Source organism: Podarcis tiliguerta (genome assembly GCF_965153285.1).
Source record: "Podarcis tiliguerta genome assembly, chromosome: 6".
Taxonomy (NCBI): domain Eukaryota; kingdom Metazoa; phylum Chordata; class Lepidosauria; order Squamata; family Lacertidae; genus Podarcis; species Podarcis tiliguerta.
In genome coordinates this window covers 78,940,060-78,959,737 of record NC_139539.1, presented here as the reverse complement: position 1 = coordinate 78,959,737, position 19,678 = coordinate 78,940,060, and the positions used below count along the sequence as shown (strand labels likewise).

Below are 19,678 nucleotides of genomic sequence, written 5' to 3'. Positions count from 1 at the left end.
CAGATGGTGAAATGTCTTAGGCAAAAGAATGTTCCACATGGCTTTTCAAACAAAAACTGATCTAGAGAAGTAAAATTAAGTGTCCTTCTTCTGAAACAACACATTGCTTTTTTGCGGGGGGGGGGCGGCATATTTGCCACCCCAATAGGTATGCGAATTTGCCTTGGGAGAGTAAAATTGTCTGCCAAACCATCTAGGTAGGTTTATTTGTTCCTGTAGAAGAAATCAAATAAAACAGGACACTGATGACACCATAATTTCCAGAAATCAGGAGAGATTTTTTCTGGCTCCTTTGCTTATCATGAAAAGTACCAGGTACATGAATGCATAGCACTGTTTACATAAAAATAATTGGCATGACTCAGGCAACGTTAAGCACTATCAAGCCTTGCTGATTTCAAGGGCAATGACATGCATGTAATTGAATCACTCAAGTTGAAATAAATTAGACGTAAAGGTGGTTAGCAATGGCTGCGCTGGGCCTACCGTTTTGGAGAGCTCTAATAGTTTCTCTGGCTATAAAGAAATAATCATGAAGGATTTGCTCTATCAAGAGTTAATTGCGGTGATTGTTGACATTAATGACTTTCACAGTGAAGCTGATTCCCAGAGGACACTACCAATTAGCACTGTTATCTCTGACACTATTGGGTTTCCACATGCAGACTTTGCTTCGTAACTGAACATGATAGCTTCTGCAGAGAAGGAAACTATTTCATTATTACTTCTGTAAGTTTGGGATGTTTCACACCCCGTCTTTTTTCTTTGCTTTCTCACCTCTATGTATTCACTTGTAGAAAGATTAATAAGTTATGTTAACAGAGCGCTGGACCACACATTGTTCTTGCCATGGGAATGCTACCCAAAATAGGATAGCTGTGACAAGTTCTCCCCTTCCCCGCTCTGCTGCCTGTTTATACGCAATTACTCACTTATGATGGTTACACCCCATGTGAAATCTCAGCACCACATTCCTGTTGGCTGCTAGAAGGATGGAGAATATACTGGGTGATAGCTGTACTCCACACAGTAAAAACTTGCAAATGTAACTGTGAAAGGTTTAGACGGCATCCCTGAGGCAAGAGTAATTTAAGCTTAGCTCTTAAGTTACAATTCCACAAAACCCAAACTTGGCTCAAGTGGCAAATTCAGAGCACATTACAGCTGCCCACGAGGTAATGTGAGTGTTGAGCTTCCTTCGTTGCATGGCTAGATGAATAGTTTTTGATCGACCGGCTGACTGCATTTGCATTCCACCTTTCTTCCAAGGTGCTCAAGGTGGCAAACATGGTTCACCCACTCCATTTATTTCTCATGGGAACCGTCTGAGGTAGGGTAGGCTGAGAGACAAAGTCTGGGCCAAGGTCACCCAGTGATCAGCCTGGAACTTTTCTGCTAATGGTGACTCGACTAAAGCAGACCATCAAAGCTAATGATGTTCACTTGCTCAGCATGAAGCATTCAACACTAGTGTACAATTTAGTAGTTCCATTTCACTAAATGCCCATCTTTCACGAATTTGTCTACTCCTTCATAAAAGGCATCTCAGCTAGTGGCTATAATAACTTGTGGTAATGAATTCTGTATGTTAATTAAATGTTGTTTGAATAACTGCTTCATTTTGTCCATGCTGAACTTTGTGCCAATCCATTACATTTGGTGACACTAACTACTACTATTAGAAAGGCAGGAGATTTTTCCTCCGTCCAAAATTCTGTCATACTCTAGTATGACCATGAAATAAATCTCAGACCAGAGCTATGCTGGTGAAGAGGCTGGGTATTTAAAACAGGAGAATTATTTTTCAAAGCTGGGATCATCAGGCAGAGTAAATAGGATTATCTCCATCCCAATTGTTTCCCATGCAAGTGAATGGCTGCCACATGGCTGAAATATGTTCTCCAACAGTTTGCGTGGGAGCCAAAAAAAATAAAATCAGCAGAAAATTTCTAAGAACTATCACATCACAGTGGGACGCGGGTGGCGCTGTGAGTAAAACCTCAGCGCCTAGGACTTGCCGATCGCATGGTCGGCAGTTTGAATCCCCGCGGCGGGGTGCGCTCCCGTCGTTCGGTCCCAGCGCCTGCTAACCTAGCAATTCGAAAGCACCCCCGGGTGCAAGTAGATAAATAGGGACCGCTTACCAGCGGGAAGATGCAGCTTGTCACGCTGGCCATGTGACCTGGAAGTGTCTGCGGACAGCGCTGGCTCCCGGCCTCTAGAGTGAGATGAGCGCACAACCCTAGAGTCTGTCAAGACTGGCCCGTAGGGGCAGGGGTACCTTTACCTTTTTTATCACATCAAAAGCTCATCTGTACCAACACCAGTCACCAACATGGTTAACAAACAGTGTCAATTAAGCTTATTACAGGTATTGGGAAATAGGCAGGAAGCTTCCTTTAGAAAATGCAAGTCTTGCCTGAGATTAAGGGTCTCATGCTCTACCGACTGAACTAAAGAACTGGGCCAAAGCATACCTCAGAGGGGAGGATTCAGGGACACCCCACCCCGGCAAAGGAATTAATCAGATAATTTATCAGAATATTATTTTCCAAGAAATTTCAACTCAACCCTAAAATTAATTTCCATCCATATGTTTGTGGCAGTTATTCACAGTACTTAAACTGACTATTGGAAATGCAGTGCTTTCAGGTTTTAGAGTCGGTGGTTTGGTGGTTTCTTCCTACACTTTAATATAAATATGCTATTAAACTTAATACTTTTGTGGCTGAGGGAAAGCAATAACAAAGTATAACTTCATAAATGAAACTGCCCATGCTATGCTTCAAACAGCCGATTTGCACAAGAAACAGCACCCAAAGCAACTGTCTGCTGCACATCAAAGATGGAAGTTAATTTGCAACCAGCAGAAGTATTGGGATTTGGCTCAAATGTAGTATTCTGCCTGCTGATGACAAATTGGCATAGAATCAATTCTAATTTATAACAGCTTTGCTGATATTTATTGCATTGGTTTTATATTATTCATTTCAAAGTGCTTGGTTTCTTAATTATTATTAATTTATTTACAATTTCAGTTTGTGATTAAATTAGTGTTTTTAATTAGTAGGCAATGTTAGTCGATCTTCATGGTTCCTTTTTTTCTGATGTAAGGGGACAAAGTTAAACTGACAAAAGCACTGAGGTTCAATCTTAACGATCAAGTCCGAAAGGTTATGACAGAGTTGAGGGTACAGATGGACAAATACGCCATTTTCAATTTCTCTCGTTTTCTCATTTTGTCAACCTTAAGTACAGTTCACTGCATTAGCTTGTGATTTTCTTTAAAGCCCTCATGAAAATCACCAGCATTTTAGTACACTTTTCTCCTAATATGTACACTTTTGCATGCTGTTTTGCCTGATATGCACATTTTGGAAAACAATTTCCCCTGATATAATGCACTTTATATGTTATCTTCACTAACACATGTATTTTATGTATCACTTTCTCCTCTAATATAACATTTTTTCCAGCATTGTGTGGTTCAAGAACTGCACCACAAAATTCAGAAAGTGTAAATTTCAAACAAGTAGCTGCTCTTTGGTCGGCATATTGTTTCGGGAAATGAGAGCTGAACCAAATTTATTCCCCAACTAGCTGAGGGACATCAAAGTTCCCATCAGGTTGCAATTAGTGGCAAATCGTGCCATTTATCATCTTGACTGCATTACAAAATTCTATAGAGATGTCATACGTCTCAAACAACGGACACAGAAATGGCACTTTATGTGGCCGGTCTTGGGGGGGGGAAAGTCCAATTCAAAGAACAAGGTGTGGACAGGATAAGCAACTACAATGCTATGTATTACAAGAATAAACTAATTCCAATTATTCCTGATTTGCTGCACAGTCTCAAAGATGGTATGTGCTTTTGGTATCTGTGATATTGGGGAAACAATCTCAAACGTGTGTGTGAACAGGAAGCCCGGCATCTAGCAGAAACTGAAAAAATAGTGTGTTGTGATGCTTGTCCAAAACTCCTTTAGTGATCCATTTATACTAGCCTCCTCTAAGCAGGTGTGTTCCAAATATAATTGAAAGTCAACTTTCATCATTCCTGACCTTTGGTGATGGTGGTCGGGGCTGATGGGAGTTTCAGTTGCAGCACAAAACACCACCAAGATGGGGAAAGCTGATTTATACCAGACTGTGGAAATACACTGTATTCACGGCCCTCATAGAGATGGCTTTGTAAGGCATGAGTAGTATTATAGAATATGCTTCTTGGTGTTCAGCATTCATCATTTTGCAGTGCCTATGATTCCACTGTGCGATGCAGAGAAAGCACAGCAGCGTTGCACCTGAAGCTGCATCAATAGAGCAAGTGGTGGTTTATCTAACAATGAAAACTTGTACCAAAATAAGAAACCACAAACCGATTGATATAATGAGCACTCACACTTTACGTTGTGGGTGCCCTTTGCGGGATTGCGCATGGTGCTACAGTTCCCAGGGAGCTTACTGGCAAACAGGGGCTGGCTTGCCTCTCAGTGTTAATTTTTGGAGGTTCACGCCCAAGTTTCTTGCTGGGAGGTGGGGCCAGCCCCATTTATAAATAGGGGGTGGAGCTGACAATAGCCAGGCAGTCGGCTCCCTACCTTCCCTTTGTTTAATGTTTCTTGTTTGCAGGTTACCTTTTCCTTCCTCTTTAGCGGGCGCTGCTACGGTCTTTGACTGGTTGCTGTTGAAGGACCAGGAAGAAATTTCCCTGCATTGGCAGCTTTTGTCTTCCCTGCAGCAATTCGTCACAACTTTGTCGGTTATGGCCTTGGGTGGAATCCTTCAGTCTTTTCTTCCCCATATGGGGGGGCATGAAGTGGTGACTCACCCCCCAGCAGCGGTGATTCCAGGGTCCCCCTCTTAAAGGGGTTATATATAAAGGGGTGTCACTGGCCATACACTGAAAGGTCATCAGTGAACTACCTTGGCTGCCTACTATACTTACATCTCACAGAGCAGCCCCATCTCCCATTTACCCTGTTGAGCGCCAGCAGTCATTGCCAAGTCATGGAAAGAATATGCAATTACCAGTAATTTGTCACATGAAGACAGCAGAGATAATCACCTATTTTAGTATTTGGAGAACTCGGGTTTAGGCTGATGGTAAAGTGTCTTTGTTTTTCAAACACGGATAACTCTTGCCCTGATGTTAATGCAGTAGCTATTGATGGTCCTGGGTAGATAAGTGTACTCAACGCTGGGACTGCTCTTAAGTGTCACGGGTATGCTGAACTGGTTTTCTAGTCATGCATACTAGTCAACCGATGTTGCATGGAATGTGATGCGAGTATGAGACACCTCTGTCCATCAACTGCTATGGATTTTGAAAACAAGACTGAATCGTTCAAAGTTCTTGTAGAGATTATCTCAAGGCGTATCTACAAAATAATCTTGATTAGCCAGCAATTTCCACCATCCATCATTTTGACATTAGTACTGTCACCCCATACAACCATGAAGAAATGCAATTAAGAATAATGTTCCTCATGTAAGATGCTGCTTTCACTGATAACTGCTTGAGAAAACAGATCAGGACTCTTGAATCTTACACTGAAGCCCTCGCCATTTTATTCTTTTTGCAGATTTCTGTTTGGTTTGGCAAAGCACTTTACACACAGAGATGTTTGTGATATTGCTATGAAACTTGGTGAGAAGATAACCAAGGCATTGATTCTCTTTCATGAATCCATAGCTTGAGACGCCACGTCATCATTTGCAGGAAGCAGGACCTCACAGCATGGGACATGTAGTCAGTCTTCAGGATTTCAGACACACTCATATTTTCAGTGTTGAAACTCATGGAGTTCAATACATGTTTTTAGGTAGGATTGAAAGGTACTTTGCACTGATGTACAACTGTGGTGAATATATATCACTGAATGAAGAGATGCAAGTGCTGCTTTTCACATGGTAGTTCCATCAAATGTTGTTGTTGTTGTTTAGTCGTGTCCGACTCTTCGTGACCCCATGGACCAGAGCACGCCAGGCACTCCTGTCTTCCACTGCCTCCCGCAACTTAGTCCAAACTCATGTTGGTAGCTTCGAGAACACTATCCAACCATCTCGTCCTCTGTCGTCCCCTTCTCCTTGTGCCCTCCATCTTTCCCAGCATCAGGGTCTTTTCCAGGGAGTCTTCTCTTCTCATGAGGTGGCCAAAGTATTGGAGCCTCAGCTTCAGGATTTGTCCTTCCAGTGAGCACTCAGGGCTGATTTCCTTCAGAATGGATAGGTTTGATCTTCTTGCAGTCCATGGGACTCTCAAGAGTCTCCTCCAGCACCGTAATTCAAAAGCATCAATTCTTCGGCGATCAGCCTTCTTTATGGTCCAGCTCTCACTTCCATGTATCACTACTGGGAAAACCATAGCTTTAACTATACGGACCTTTGTTGGCAAGGTGATGTCTCTGCTTTTTAAGATGCTGAGTTCCATCAAATACATTCAATCAATAAAAGAAATGTTACAATAACATATCATGCATTGCCGTCTCCTAGGCTATTCATGTATGGACATAGTTATCAACTTTTCCCTTTTCTTGCGAGGACTCCTATTTGGAATAAGGGAATTTCCCTTTAAAAAAGGGAAACTTTGACAGCTATGTGTATGGGGGTGAAGAAGTGGTTACTTGCAACCTCTGTCAGCACAGGGGTTATAATTGGAGCAACGGGATGGAAACCACATTGGATTACTCTTTCACAGGTTTAGGATTTTTGCGATGAAGTGATTACTGTGGATGTAAAACAGACTGTTCTGGAAAATGTCCGCGTCAGAAGAATGAACTGCAATGAAGACATCTGTGGTCATGTACATGTCAATGTCACTGATGAAATTTTGGTATGCAGTGCACTCATGCGAATACACCCTCAAAGCATAAAGCACCAAAAGAACATATGTTATTATTCTACATCTTATTACATCTGAAAGGCTGGTATTACATTGGAATAACTTCATTTATAAATTTTACATGTTTTTAGATGCTCCTAATGTCTTTATATTATTATAAAATGTATTGTTTTGCTAGTTTGTTGTTTGCCCTGGGGCTCTTTTGGGAATATTGTGTGTGTGTGTGTGTGTGTGTAGCATTTTTGCAGTTTCCATCACTGAAGCAGCCATTTTGGAAAAGTCCACTGCTGCCCAGCAAGGCTGAAACTGGGTTGCTCCTAAATATTATTTTGATCAGTTTGGAAACCATTAATCTGAACTATTTTTGTTTGTTTGTTTGTTTCTATTACAATGTGTAAGACTCTACCAATTGCTGCGAATCACAGGTGAGGAGAGTGATGTTGAGCTCATGTCCTGCTTCTGTGCTTCCCATGGGCATCTGGTTGAGAGAGATGCTGGACTTGAAGGGCCATTGACTTGATCCAGCAGTGCATTTCTTATGTTTATATTCTCGCACACAAAAAACCCCAACAACATTAACATCTGTACTACTACAACTGGTTTCAAAGTTTCCATTCACTCAGTTACACATCTCTTTTTCAAGAACGGTGTCTATTCTGTTCTACATATCAGACTGGTTTGTCGTTGGTTGCTGCATTCAGTTTTCAAAACGCCGATGAAAAATCCAGGTATTTGCAAGGTTTTGACAAAGTGAATGGTCATAGGCAAACGTAGGAATAGGTAGAGAAGTGAAAGAGAATGGAAAGTGTTTTGCAAGCCCATTTGTTTTTCATTCAGCTGACATCAGTCTACACCAACCTCACCTTTAGTGGCAGGTAGAGACGTACCTCACATTTTCCTTATTTAATATTTGCCATTTTTCCTGGTTTCAACTTCATGCTGTCTTGAAGATTCTCTTGCACTGCACGTTCATCATCTTGCTGCAATCTGAGAAAATAAATGCAACTTGTTATATCAGCAACCAAAGGACCAAATTATTACACCTGCCATTTCCTAATTTGCAAACAGTGTAGGATTTTGCAAATAAAAGCTTTTGTAAGAAATTTTGTTATCCGAATGTAATATGTAATATTCTGCAGGGAAGAGCATAGGTAGGAAGATGGTGCATTTCAATATGAAATACCACTGTATCACACTGGGTGAATTCCATGACCGCAATACATTTCCGAGCACAATTCAAAGTGTTGGTGCTGACCTTTAAAGCCCTAAACGCCCTCAGCCCTGTGGATCTGAAGGAACTTCTCCACCCCCATCGTCCAGCCTGGACACTGAGGTTCAGCTCCAAGGGCCTTCTGGCAGTTCCCCCTTGTGAGAAACGAAGCTACAGGGAAGCAGAGGGCCTTCTCGATAGTGGCGTCACCCTATGGAATGCCTTCCCATCAGATGTCAAGGAGATAAACAACAATTTGACTTTTATAAGGCAACTGAAGGCAGCGCTGTACAGGGAGATTTGGAATAGTTAATGTTTTATTGTGCTTTTAATATTTTATTGTCCAGAATGGCTGGAACAACCGTGTCAGATGGGTGGCTTATTATTATTATTATTATTAGTTGTTGTTGTTGTTTTATTGTTAAGCAATAAATAAAATGTGTAGAAGAGGAGTGCAAATTAGTCACATTAACTCTTTATGTTGTTACCCCATTAATTAAAAAAAAAATATGAATTCTGAAGGAAGCTGGCAGTTGTGCACCAGATGTGAAAGTGCTTGACATGAATATGCACTGATCAAGTAGGATCAGCAAATCAGTATGCATGTTCATCGTTTCCTACTGCCGGGGAGCCTATTATTGACCCAAAAGATTATTCTGGTGGCACTCGAAGTACGTTTACTTGCTCTCTGAAAATGGAGTGCACTGTTGAAATAAAGCTCTCCAACTAATACTGCATGTGTGCACGGCAATCCTACAGAGATGGGATGCTGGTGATCCATGCTAATTTCAGAACAAGCACATGCATGGGGGCTACTGCTAACCGACCTGCCTGAGGAAGTGCAAAGATTGCAAACAGAACAACATTATCCACAGAGATTCCACTGGGTCTGGCTGATCTAATCTTGCTTCCCGGAGAAATTTTCTCTAACGAGCAACTCCAAATGGACAATACAGTATATAAATAATGATTATCCTCTTATCTCTTCTAGGTCACAAGCTCCAATGCATGCACAGAAGTTTATCGGTTGCAACATCTTTCACGTTAATTTCGGCAGAGTGTGCTACACAGACATGCGAGAGCACGCATGCCTCTCTAGCTTAATTCATTAAACAATATATGTCTTCTGCCTTTTATCCCAGGGTAGGATACGGAGCATAAATAATAAAACACACAACAGTAAAATAATAAAATAAACTGTTTAAAAAGCAAACAGATGTGTCTAAAAACAACAGAGAATGGCCTTAATATTGACAATCCCACAATCTCTACATGGTGATCTGCCGCTTTACTTCAGTATGTGCCAACAGGACACACATTTGGGTTCACAAACAGTTAAAGCACCAACGACAAACCAACAAGTAATGGGTTACTTAAAACATACTTTCTCCTCACTTCTGGACTGCAAGATCTCCACTGTTTTGCTAATGGAGCAATCTCTTATTTCTAGAAGAGAGGTACCTAGTTTGGTTTTTATAAATCGTAATGCCTTCATCTGTTCTGTAAATCAACCACACAGGAGTACAACTGCTTTCCTCATTATTATCCCTGAAGCAAATATTCTCATCCTGACTTCATGTTTAGGTTCGGATGATTTAACAAATATCTTGGCAATCCCATTTTCTAGACAGTGGGAACTGGAATCAGATTCTGGGAAAGAGTGAGTAGGCGAAGACACAGGAGCAACCTAGCAGAAATAATACTGTAGGAAACAGGATGGAGACGTGAAAATCAGCACACAACAAACTTAAGGCATCACACAGTGTCCTGTGTGCAGTTTCCCATGCACATTAATTTCCTTTTGTGAGGATTTTCTTTTTTCTCTCTTTGGTTAACAGTTGTCCTGATTTGGCTTGGAAAGACACGTTTTCTTTTTTTTCATTGTGTGTGGGAGAGAATATACAGAGACCTCCTTTTTAAGTTGAGACGAGACTGCCGTACCTCAAATTTCCTGGATGAGTTTGCACAAGACTGTTAAATGGATTTCCAAAGTCTGTTTTCTCCTTCTATACAGTCATGGCCAGGATAAACTTGGCCTTATTTAGTGCAATAAGAAATATATCTATACACGTGTGTATATACAGGATGCAATTTCCCCTTTCCAATAGCAAAACAAAGCATTTGCAAATCAGCTTAGTGGGGACATTTCCCTGGGTTAAAAAAACCTGCTCGAGGAGCACAGACTACATATTACTGATCATCTGTTCAGGAGGAGCCCTCTTCTCTCTCTTTCCTTCCCCCTGAACAGATGATTGGTAGTACAGAACACAATCTAATCCACCTTCTTCATCAGGCTTTCTTTCCCACCCTCCACCCCCAAGGGAAATGCATGCACTCATCTTCCTATCAGATCAGAACAAATGGCAGCATCAAGGAAGTTCAAAATATGACTATTGCAGATTCTATCATGCAAAAGAAACATATGATGCAGCTTTGAAGATGTGTGGAGAATTATTGCTATTTCAGCTAAATCTGTTGACCTGTCAAATGTTCAGCAAATAGCTATTATATGAGTTAATGTTTATATTCAGCTTGCATTCTTTTGATGAAGAAGTTTAGGTTTGGGTAGAATTGGGTTTTGGCTGGAGACATTCTCAGGGCTGCACCATTATTGCCTTCAATAAGCAGGAAGTGACCTCAGCACAGCAGCCTTTTAGAGATTCTGTTAAGGAAACTGCTAGCTGAACTCAACCCAATGCATGCAAAACAAACAACAACAACAACAAAAGGGCTATGCACCACATCCCTAGAAACGGTACTGCTGTCAGGCAATTCAAGTTTGTTAGAGCCACCCCATTGTTTCACGGGGAAAGAGGGTGACATGAGTGGGCATGTTAGTAGCTCTCATCCTAAATGCTTTCTAATTCAGAGAGTGAAAAGAGAAACGCTAAGGAACCCTATAGCATTTTCTAATGACAGTGCTTTTTTCTGGAGGGACGCAGGGATACGCATACCCCTAAAGATTTTGTGAATCTAAGTTTGGCCTCATTGAGTGGCAGTATTTCAATACGAGTAGGAAAATAAGAGTAGCCCTAAACATTTATTTATTTATTTTAGAAAAAAGCACTGGTAGAGGATGTAATACTCCTCCTGCTTATGTTGACACGAGGAACCCTATTGCAGGACACATTCTGCACATCGTGCCCAATTTCATCAACTGATGGCAGTGGGGCCAGCTTAGGATGCACAGAATCCCCACACCCAGAATACCCCGTTGCAAGGCTTTCTTAAGGAAGAGCAAATAAACTGTATTGTACTTTGGTGGTGGTGGTGGGGGGGGACTTCCAAAAGATATGCAGCCTTATGCTTTTCAGTTCCCTCTTTAGCCTGCTGAAACCCTTGCTTTGTCAGGTTGTGCACAGGACTGCAACCTCCCCACTCCCGTCCTCCCAATTCTGTGGTTCGGCAACTGCATTCAGTTTTTGTACTCAGTTGAATGTTCTAATCTGAGCTCTGAGCTGCCTCCACCCCCATCCATACCTTCTTCAATGGAAAGTGTGGAAAGTGGTCACTGGACCATGGATCTCTGTTGAAAATAGAGAGGTGTTGTTTTTTTAATGGAGACTCAAACAGGATGGCACAGCTGGATGTTAGTTAACATTTGTTTTAAATTCATCTTAGTGCTACAGCACCATGTAAACTCGCTTCTTGCCTTTTTGCTGCCTTTTCCATTCATTTCCTCTGCAGACTTCTAAAATCTCAAGTCCATTGGCAAGTCTATTCCCAAAACTAATTTCTGAATGAAAGACTGAGTTCCAGAGCTACTGCAAATGTAGTGGTTCTGAGGTTTGTCCATGTCCGGGTGCACACCTATTTGTAAACAGGTGCATCTTCAAAAGCCAGTGGAGAGCCAATACAGATTTAAAACTTTTTAAAAAGCTAGTGATTTGACCTGCAATCACCACCCACTGGTGCAAGGGAAAGGGCTGTGGCTCAAGGATAGAGCACATGCTTTGCTATACAAAAAGTCCCAGGTTCGACGTCCCTACCAGTTTCCCCAAATATATTATTCTTCCATGATGATGGATTAGCTTGGATGTCTGAAATAATGTTTTAGTTTGGACCCAAAGATATTTGACAATAATACTTGTATTTTTCTTTTTAAACTCTAATAAAACTACATGGTCAGAAAACACAAGCTTCTGATTGTAACTGAAAAGGATAATTAAAGAGAAATGTAATGAAGAAACAGGAATCAGGTGCGCACATGTACACGTTTTGTGTGCAATTCCCCAGCCCAAACAGAACATAGGAATCTGCATTATGTGGAGCCAGGGCACTGTTCCACCATCTACCTGGGTGGCAGCAAATCTCCATGGTTGCTGGTTGCTCCATGGTCAGGCATGAGACATACCCAGCCCTACCAGGAGATGCCCGGGATTGAGTCTGGGACCTTCTGTGCGCAAATCAGTTGCTCTACCACTGAACTAGAGCCCTTCCCCAGCCAGAGCTGTGCATACATAGCCTCAATCAGACTGATGGAATTTAGGATGGGGAGATGGAGACTGACTTAGTCTCCCTCCTGTCCCCTGCCAAACAACTGATTAGTGCTGTTGCTGAGTATCTGGCTGGAACAACCTGTATCCAGCCTTTGTCGCTGGGCACGCATGGAGCTGAAACAGGGCCAGGGCGAGCAAGGCATTTCCCACAGCATGTTTCTTGCCCAAGGACTGGATATATAATACCTAATGAACCAGGAACTAAAAAGCACTGTCTGGAAAGTATTACAGTAAAAGCAGTGAGATACATCACATGGGTATGTCTAATGGGTTTCTGTTGAAAGTTAGCTCTTTCCATAACCCTGCTGATTTACTGCTGTTCTCTAAGACTACACTGGAAGGTGAAAAAAGCCTATCTAAGCATTTCCAAGCACATGGGAAAATTACTGTAGGGTGGTTTTGGGGTTGTTTTTTTTTACCTAGGCAACTAATTAGCCCCGAAAGCTACTTAGTGCTGCTTTGGACAAAAGAAACATCCCCAGCATTTTCATTTATGTTTTGGAAAATGACCTGAGGGTGTATCAGAAAGCGCAAATGGCTTTCCTGCTGTTGTCTTAGCATACTCCTTGTTTTGTTTTTGTTTTAATTTTAAAATGTGATATTTACCCGTGGTAGGCTTTCTATACTGACTGGGTATCGTGGAAAAGGAAGGTTCTTCTTCTGTGTCCTCCTAATGGAATAATACCAACTAGCACTTCCTGAAGTCTTGAAGTTTCCAGATTTGGTAGACCAGGCGATGCTGCTGGACTCTTGGGTCTTATCATCCAGGACCATTGGCAACGCTGACTGGGGCTGATGGGAGTTGGAGTCCAGCAACACCTGGAGGTCCACAGCCAGGTTCACTACCCCTGGTGTAGTAGAAGGCACTGCACCTGTCCTTAGGTGATTGTGCTATGCAGGCAAGGTGATTTTCTCCTCCTGTTAGTGGTTCTGCCTTTGTATTGCGACAATGTGGAATCTCTCCTCCCCATGAATGGGAATCCTGTCTCATCACTCTCCATTGCCTCATCAGTAGGGATGGGGGAGAAATTTGGTTCACCTGACATCTAAAGGCAAGCCTATCAAATTCACATGTCTGGGAACAATGTACCGTATTTTTCGCCCCATAGGGTGCACCGAGTTTTTTTTTGGGGGGGGAATAAAGAAAAAAATTATTCCCCCCCCCCAGGCGCGGGGCTGGGGCGGGGGAAGCCCGAGCTTCCCCCGACCCCAGCTCCCAGAACAGGCAGCTCTCTGCAAGCCTAGGAAGCCCGGCGCGAACTCTCGCCAGGCTGCCAAGGGTTGCGGAGAGCAGCCCAAAGCCCGCTGCGTTCCCCAGGTTTCGGGCTACAGGCTGCTGTCCGCAAGCCTTGGGAGCCCGCGGGAGTTCCCAAGGCTTGCAGAGCCCGCAGGAGTTCCCAAGGCTTGCAGAGCCCGCAGGAGTTCCCAAGGCTTGCGGAGAGCTTCCTGAAGCCTGGAGAGTGAGAGGGGTCAGTGCGCACAACCCCTCTCGCTCACCAGGCTTCAGCGAATGCCTGCATTCGCCCCATAGGTCGCACACACATTTCCCCTTCATTTTTGGAGGGGGAAAAGTGCGTCCTATAGGGCGAAAAATACGGTATATATAGTTGTCTCTTTCCATTAAAACAAATAGCCCTTGGTAGCATGGTTAAGCCTAATGGAGACTTGAGCCACAAACTCTCACTGCTGCTAGTTAAGTGTGGGTCAGGGGAAGAATCAGCACTGGCAACCAGCTCTTATGGCTGGGAACACAAATGAACTCATGCTAAGATGTGTCTGATCTCTGGAGATGCCTGGGCTTGACTTGGCATGGGCTTGGGGAGGGGCAAAAGTCTGTATTTCAAGTCCTACCCATTCCAGCTGGAGACTCGGACATCAGCCCTCCTCTCCTTGCAATTATTTTCTTCCCCTGCCACTGCTCTTGCTGTCATAATATGGCTGCGGAGCTTCTCATTAGGCACTTTTAGCAATTACATTGAGCCTGATTGGCTATGTGCAGCCAGTGATGTGATTGGACTGACTGTGTTTTTTTAGCATCAGACTGAATCCTTTATGGTTCTATGAGATTATCAGAACAGTATGTCTGGAAGCTATATGTATTCGGATATGCTATTTGGCCGAGTTCTGGTTATGAAATAATCTTTCTCTTGGCAAAGGAAAATGCCGGTGATCTTCTGCTGTACTGAAACACTTTGTTGAGGGGAATTATGGACCCTGATTGCCAACAGATGTAATCTTGTCAAACTAGGACAGGGAGAAAAATATGCCTCAAGGTGAAAAACCTGTCTGTAGAGAGATGTCAAAGCTGTCACCTGTCCCTCCAAACCTTTCTTAGCACCTCTGTCTTTGAGAAATGAAGCAAGCTCCTTTCAACTGGGCATGTTGCCATTGCAACAGATGGTTACAAGTATAGGCAGCCAAGAGACCATGCTTGTGTTTGTAGCACAAACTGGAGAGGGGAACATCTTAATATGACAGCTAGTGAGAAAAAAGGAAGCATAGTGGATGGAAAGATTTTGAGTTCTGTTTAATTGGATTTTTTTAATTCTGAGGAAGTACATTTGCATAAACTTGGAAGATATTTTTTTGTCTTGCTCTTTAGGAAAGATGGGAGTAAATATGGAACAGAATCTAAATCGAGGCTGCAGTCCTATGCCAACTTACCTGGGAGTAAGCACCATTGAGTGGCACTTATGTCTGAGTAGACATGGTTAGAATTGTGCTGTCATGCTTCAAATATTGCTCAGCAACTTTGGACAGGTCACATACCTATATTTTTAAAAAATCACTGTCCAGCCAGAGGAAAATGAACATTAAATAACAATTATCCTGAGGGTGTAGACATCTGTATAGTGTAGTAAGTTTACCGTGATCACGAGAGAGTGATATTTTATTGGCAAATAACTCTTTAGTCAAGTCTCATGCATGTTTACTGAGAAGTAAGCATTGCTTTACTCAGTGGCATTTACTCTCTCTGTTTCTTGACTTGAAATGGAACAATAACTCATTTTAGTGTGTGTGTGTGTGTGTATGAACTTTCCCTCAAAGAATTTTACTAGTCTTATCCGAACTCATTTTGGCTTCAAAATCCCTTTGTTCTCCACCCGAGTATGTATTTCCAAGTTTGCTTTTAGGCCAGTTGGTGAGCAGGCTAAAATTCCTACTCAGCCCTGAAGCAACTGGTTAATTTTATCCTAAATCTGAGTGAGGGTGGAGTGGGCTTAAAGAATAGAGTCCCTTCAAGTTTTGCCTCTGCATGTATGAATGCAGCAGCATGCATCCATCTGCTAGCACGACGTACATTGCCTGCTTCTCCTGACCTAGGTGCAACATTGCTTTTGCCTTATGGTCTGTTGGCAAATGAATTAACCATTGCAATGATTTTAGAATCATTGCAGAAAATAAGCAATTAACCATTGCTTATTTTAGAAAAACAAAACAAAACATAGAATCATAGAATCATAGAGTTGGAAGAGACCACAAGGGCCATCAAGTCCAACCCCCTGCCAAGCAGGAAACACCATCAGAGCACTCCTGACATATGGTTGTCAAGCCTCTGCTTAAAGACCTCCAAAGAAGGAGACTCCACCACACTCCTTGGCAGCAAATTCCACTGTCGAACAGCTCTTACTGTCAGGAAGTTCTTCCTAATGTTTAGGTGGAATCTTCTTTCTTGTAGTTTGGATCCATTGCTCCGTGTCCGCTTCTCTGGAGCAGCAGAAAACCACCTTTCTCGCTCCTCCATGTGACATCCCTTCATATATTTGAACATGGCTATCATATCACCCCTTAACCTCCTCTTCTCCAGGCTAAACATGCCCAGCTCCTTAGCCGTTCCTCATAAGGCATCGTTTCCAGGCCTTTGACCATTTTGGTTGCCCTCCTCTGGACACGTTCCAGTTTGTCAGTCCTTCTTGAACTGTGGTGCCCAGAACTGGACACAGTACTCCAGGTGAGGTCTGACCAGAGCAGAATACAGTGGCACTATTACTTCCATGTACATGGCAAGTACAAAAGCTACTTTGGAAATAATTTGGTTTCCCCTTAATAGCCATCACATGATTCACTACCTAGGTAGGAACCCAGTGGTTATTCCAAAAGTTCCTTTCAATTATCATACTGATTTATTTATTTCATTTTGGGTGGTTGTTAAGTTGTATAGACAGTTTGATTCTGTAAGAGAAAGATAAACTTTATCTGCTCTTCTGTCAAAACCTTGTTTACATATGATCAGGTGCAAGGAACGAAAGGGCACAGTCTCACAGATTCCTATAATTTAATTAATGAAGAGAAATGAACCTTTCTTAAGATATGGTTTCCTTCAAAGGCAATACAGACCCAAATATCAGACTGAAGAAATGGAAATAGGCAATGCATTCATTTCCTGTTTTGAAGTTGGGTTTAAAAATAAAAACTGAATTATTGCTTTGGCCAGTCATTTTCATTCTATTTTGTACCTAAAACCTGCAATGGTTGTTGGCATTGTGAACCACTTGCACAGCTAGCCTTGAGCATTCACGTTGCACCATATTTGTGTTGTCAAACTGCAACAGCATGCATGTGCTTGAGACCAAGCAAACCGAAGACATCTTCATTGCAACTTTTGAAGGGAAGGGTCTGTTGTGGGGGGAGGCTGCTGCTGCTCAGTGGTACATCATCTGCTTTGCATTCAGAATGTCCCAGGTTCTATACATCTTCAGGTAGCACTGGGACTGCACAGTCTCAAACCTGGATAGTGGCTTCCAATCAATGTAGATGAGCCTCTTGCTCAGTCTAAGACAGCTCTCTGTCTTCCTATGTTTTAGTCCCTCTACCCAAATCTGAATATCCACAAGCCACAATAAAATCCAAATATCACAAGCGAGGCCAATTCCCCCCCCCCCCGGTCTCCCCAGTTTACAAACCACATTTTACTTTAATAGTGCTGAGGGTCAGCAGGTAGATGATACAATATGCTTCAGGAAACACTTGGCTGGGGAAAGCGAACAGATAAAAGTAGGATGTGTTTGAATAGTGCAGCAATACTTTTACAAGCATTGGCCCTTGTTATTTGGGGGTGGGGAGGGGCTTTGCTGCAGGCAGCAGAATGCCTTGGGCCAGCAATAATAGCACCCAAACACACATTCCAGTCAAAAGCCTGTTTCTCATTTTCTTGTTCTTGGAAGGGGGTATGTGAGAGTTAGCTGCACATGATGGATGTTAGTCACTTGGCTGAAGGTATTATTGGGATGTGCTCACAGAAGATATCAGAGCCAGTAGGAAACTGCACGGATTAACACTTATCTGATCTTTCCATTGCTTCAAAGTTTCTGGGACATCTTGCTGTCAGACCCTACTTAGAAGCAATATGCTTCTGAATACCAAGGATCTTAAATATATACTTTTGAAAATGAGCATTGCTCTGAGCTCCACTTGCAGGTGTGATTCCCCCCCCCCCCCCGTTTGTGTTAGTTAGTGCCAAAAAATTTCGTGAATGTGACATTCACATGTGAATTTTGATTATGCCAGATGAATTTCACTGTGTCCAACACTAGATGTGTTTCCCCACATTCGTGACATACACCAGTAATTTCTGATAATCCCATTTAAATGATGATGATTTATTAAATTTGTATATTGCTCTTCATCCGCAGATCTCAGGGCAGTCAGCAAAATAAAACTACAATATACATAGTAAAAGTAAGACCAACAAACCAATAACCCCTACCTCCCCACACAACACATTTAAAATGGCTGTCACTATTCACTGACATACCTCTGAGTTTTCAGGCATTCACAAAATTCGATACGAATATAGACATTCATGAACTGTCAATATTAGAATCATAGAACCACAGACTTGTTGAGTTAGAAGGGACCATAGGGGTCATCTAGTCCAGTGTTTCCTAACCTTGGATCTCCGGCTGTTTTTGGACTACAACTCCCATCATCCCTAGCAAGACCAGTGGTCACGGATTATGAGAATTGTAGTCTGAAAACAACTGGAGACCAAAACTTGGAAAACACTGAGTCCAACCCCCTGCAATGCAGGAATCTCAACTTACTCATTGTAATGTATATGATGTTATCTTACCTGTGACATTCAAGACTGATTTACACAGCCTTTTGGTTATCTGGATAGAGGACAGAGAGGGTTGTGTGATTGTGTGTAGAAAACTAGCATATTATACAAAGTTAATATTTAAATTCCACTGACTTCTGCCTCTTGCCCCACCTGCCACTGGAAAATGGCCCTTGCAAAGTTACCCAGGAGCGAATGTGGCCTTCAAGCTGGAAAAAATGCTCAGCCCCTGATCTACAGGAAGACTGAATCCCCTTTTCACATGGCGGTGATTCCTATGTGGGCATTACATCATGTTTGAAGACACCCCATCAGTGTTTCTCAGACTTGGACCCTGCCCCCAGCTGTTGTTGGACTACAACTCCCATCATCCCTGACCACTGGTCCTGTGAGCAAGGCATGATGGGAGTTGTAGTCCAATGAGAGCTGGGGGCCCAAGTTTGAGAAAAACTGTGAGTGGAGAGATGCTTCTTAGTTATAATTACAGTGGGCAACCAACAGTGTATCTAGCAGAAGCACTTGCTTTTAAATAATACTCTCCCCGTTTTCTTAATCTCATTATCCAATTTCTGAAAATGCAATTCAAGACAAAACCTCTTGTCTTGGGAGTTCAATAGGATCCTAAAGGCTTTACATTAGCTGCGTAATGCCTGGCCCCTTTTCAGAGCTGCCTTGTCGTGGTGAATAGAAAAGCAGGCTGCCATTCAGCAGGCAGAAAGCGTTGCCTCATTGTGTAAATAATCATCATTCTGGCACACAGGAGAATGGCTGTCACAGAAGTCTAGTTAGGAACTCTCCCCCCCCCCATTCTGTTTGTTCACGGACCATTTTTATATCTTCTTCAGTTTGAAGTGGCATCTCCCAGGTGACGTGGATGAGAGCCAAGCTAAGTGACTGGCTCTCAGGAATATGCATGGTCCTCACTCATCCAGAGAAACCGGGGAACGGATGCTTGCCTGCACAAATAAAGGTCTTGGCTGTGACATGTCACTTCAGGGGCCCCTGGTAAACAGCTTTCGTTTCGTTTTCTTACCTAGGAACACCTGCATTGTTTCTTTAAGATT

General features: G+C 42.6%; 1 long non-coding RNA gene across 1 annotated transcript in view; it reads right to left on the bottom strand.

The window, feature by feature from the left end:
- The window catches only part of LOC310679776, a 97,335-nt gene that overhangs the window by 5,264 nt on the left and 72,393 nt on the right, over positions 1-19,678 (bottom strand). Inside the window, exon 3 of the long non-coding RNA XR_014512524.1 lies at positions 7,732-7,831. This is a non-coding gene — a long non-coding RNA (uncharacterized lncRNA). The remainder of the gene's footprint in view (positions 1-7,731; positions 7,832-19,678) is intronic.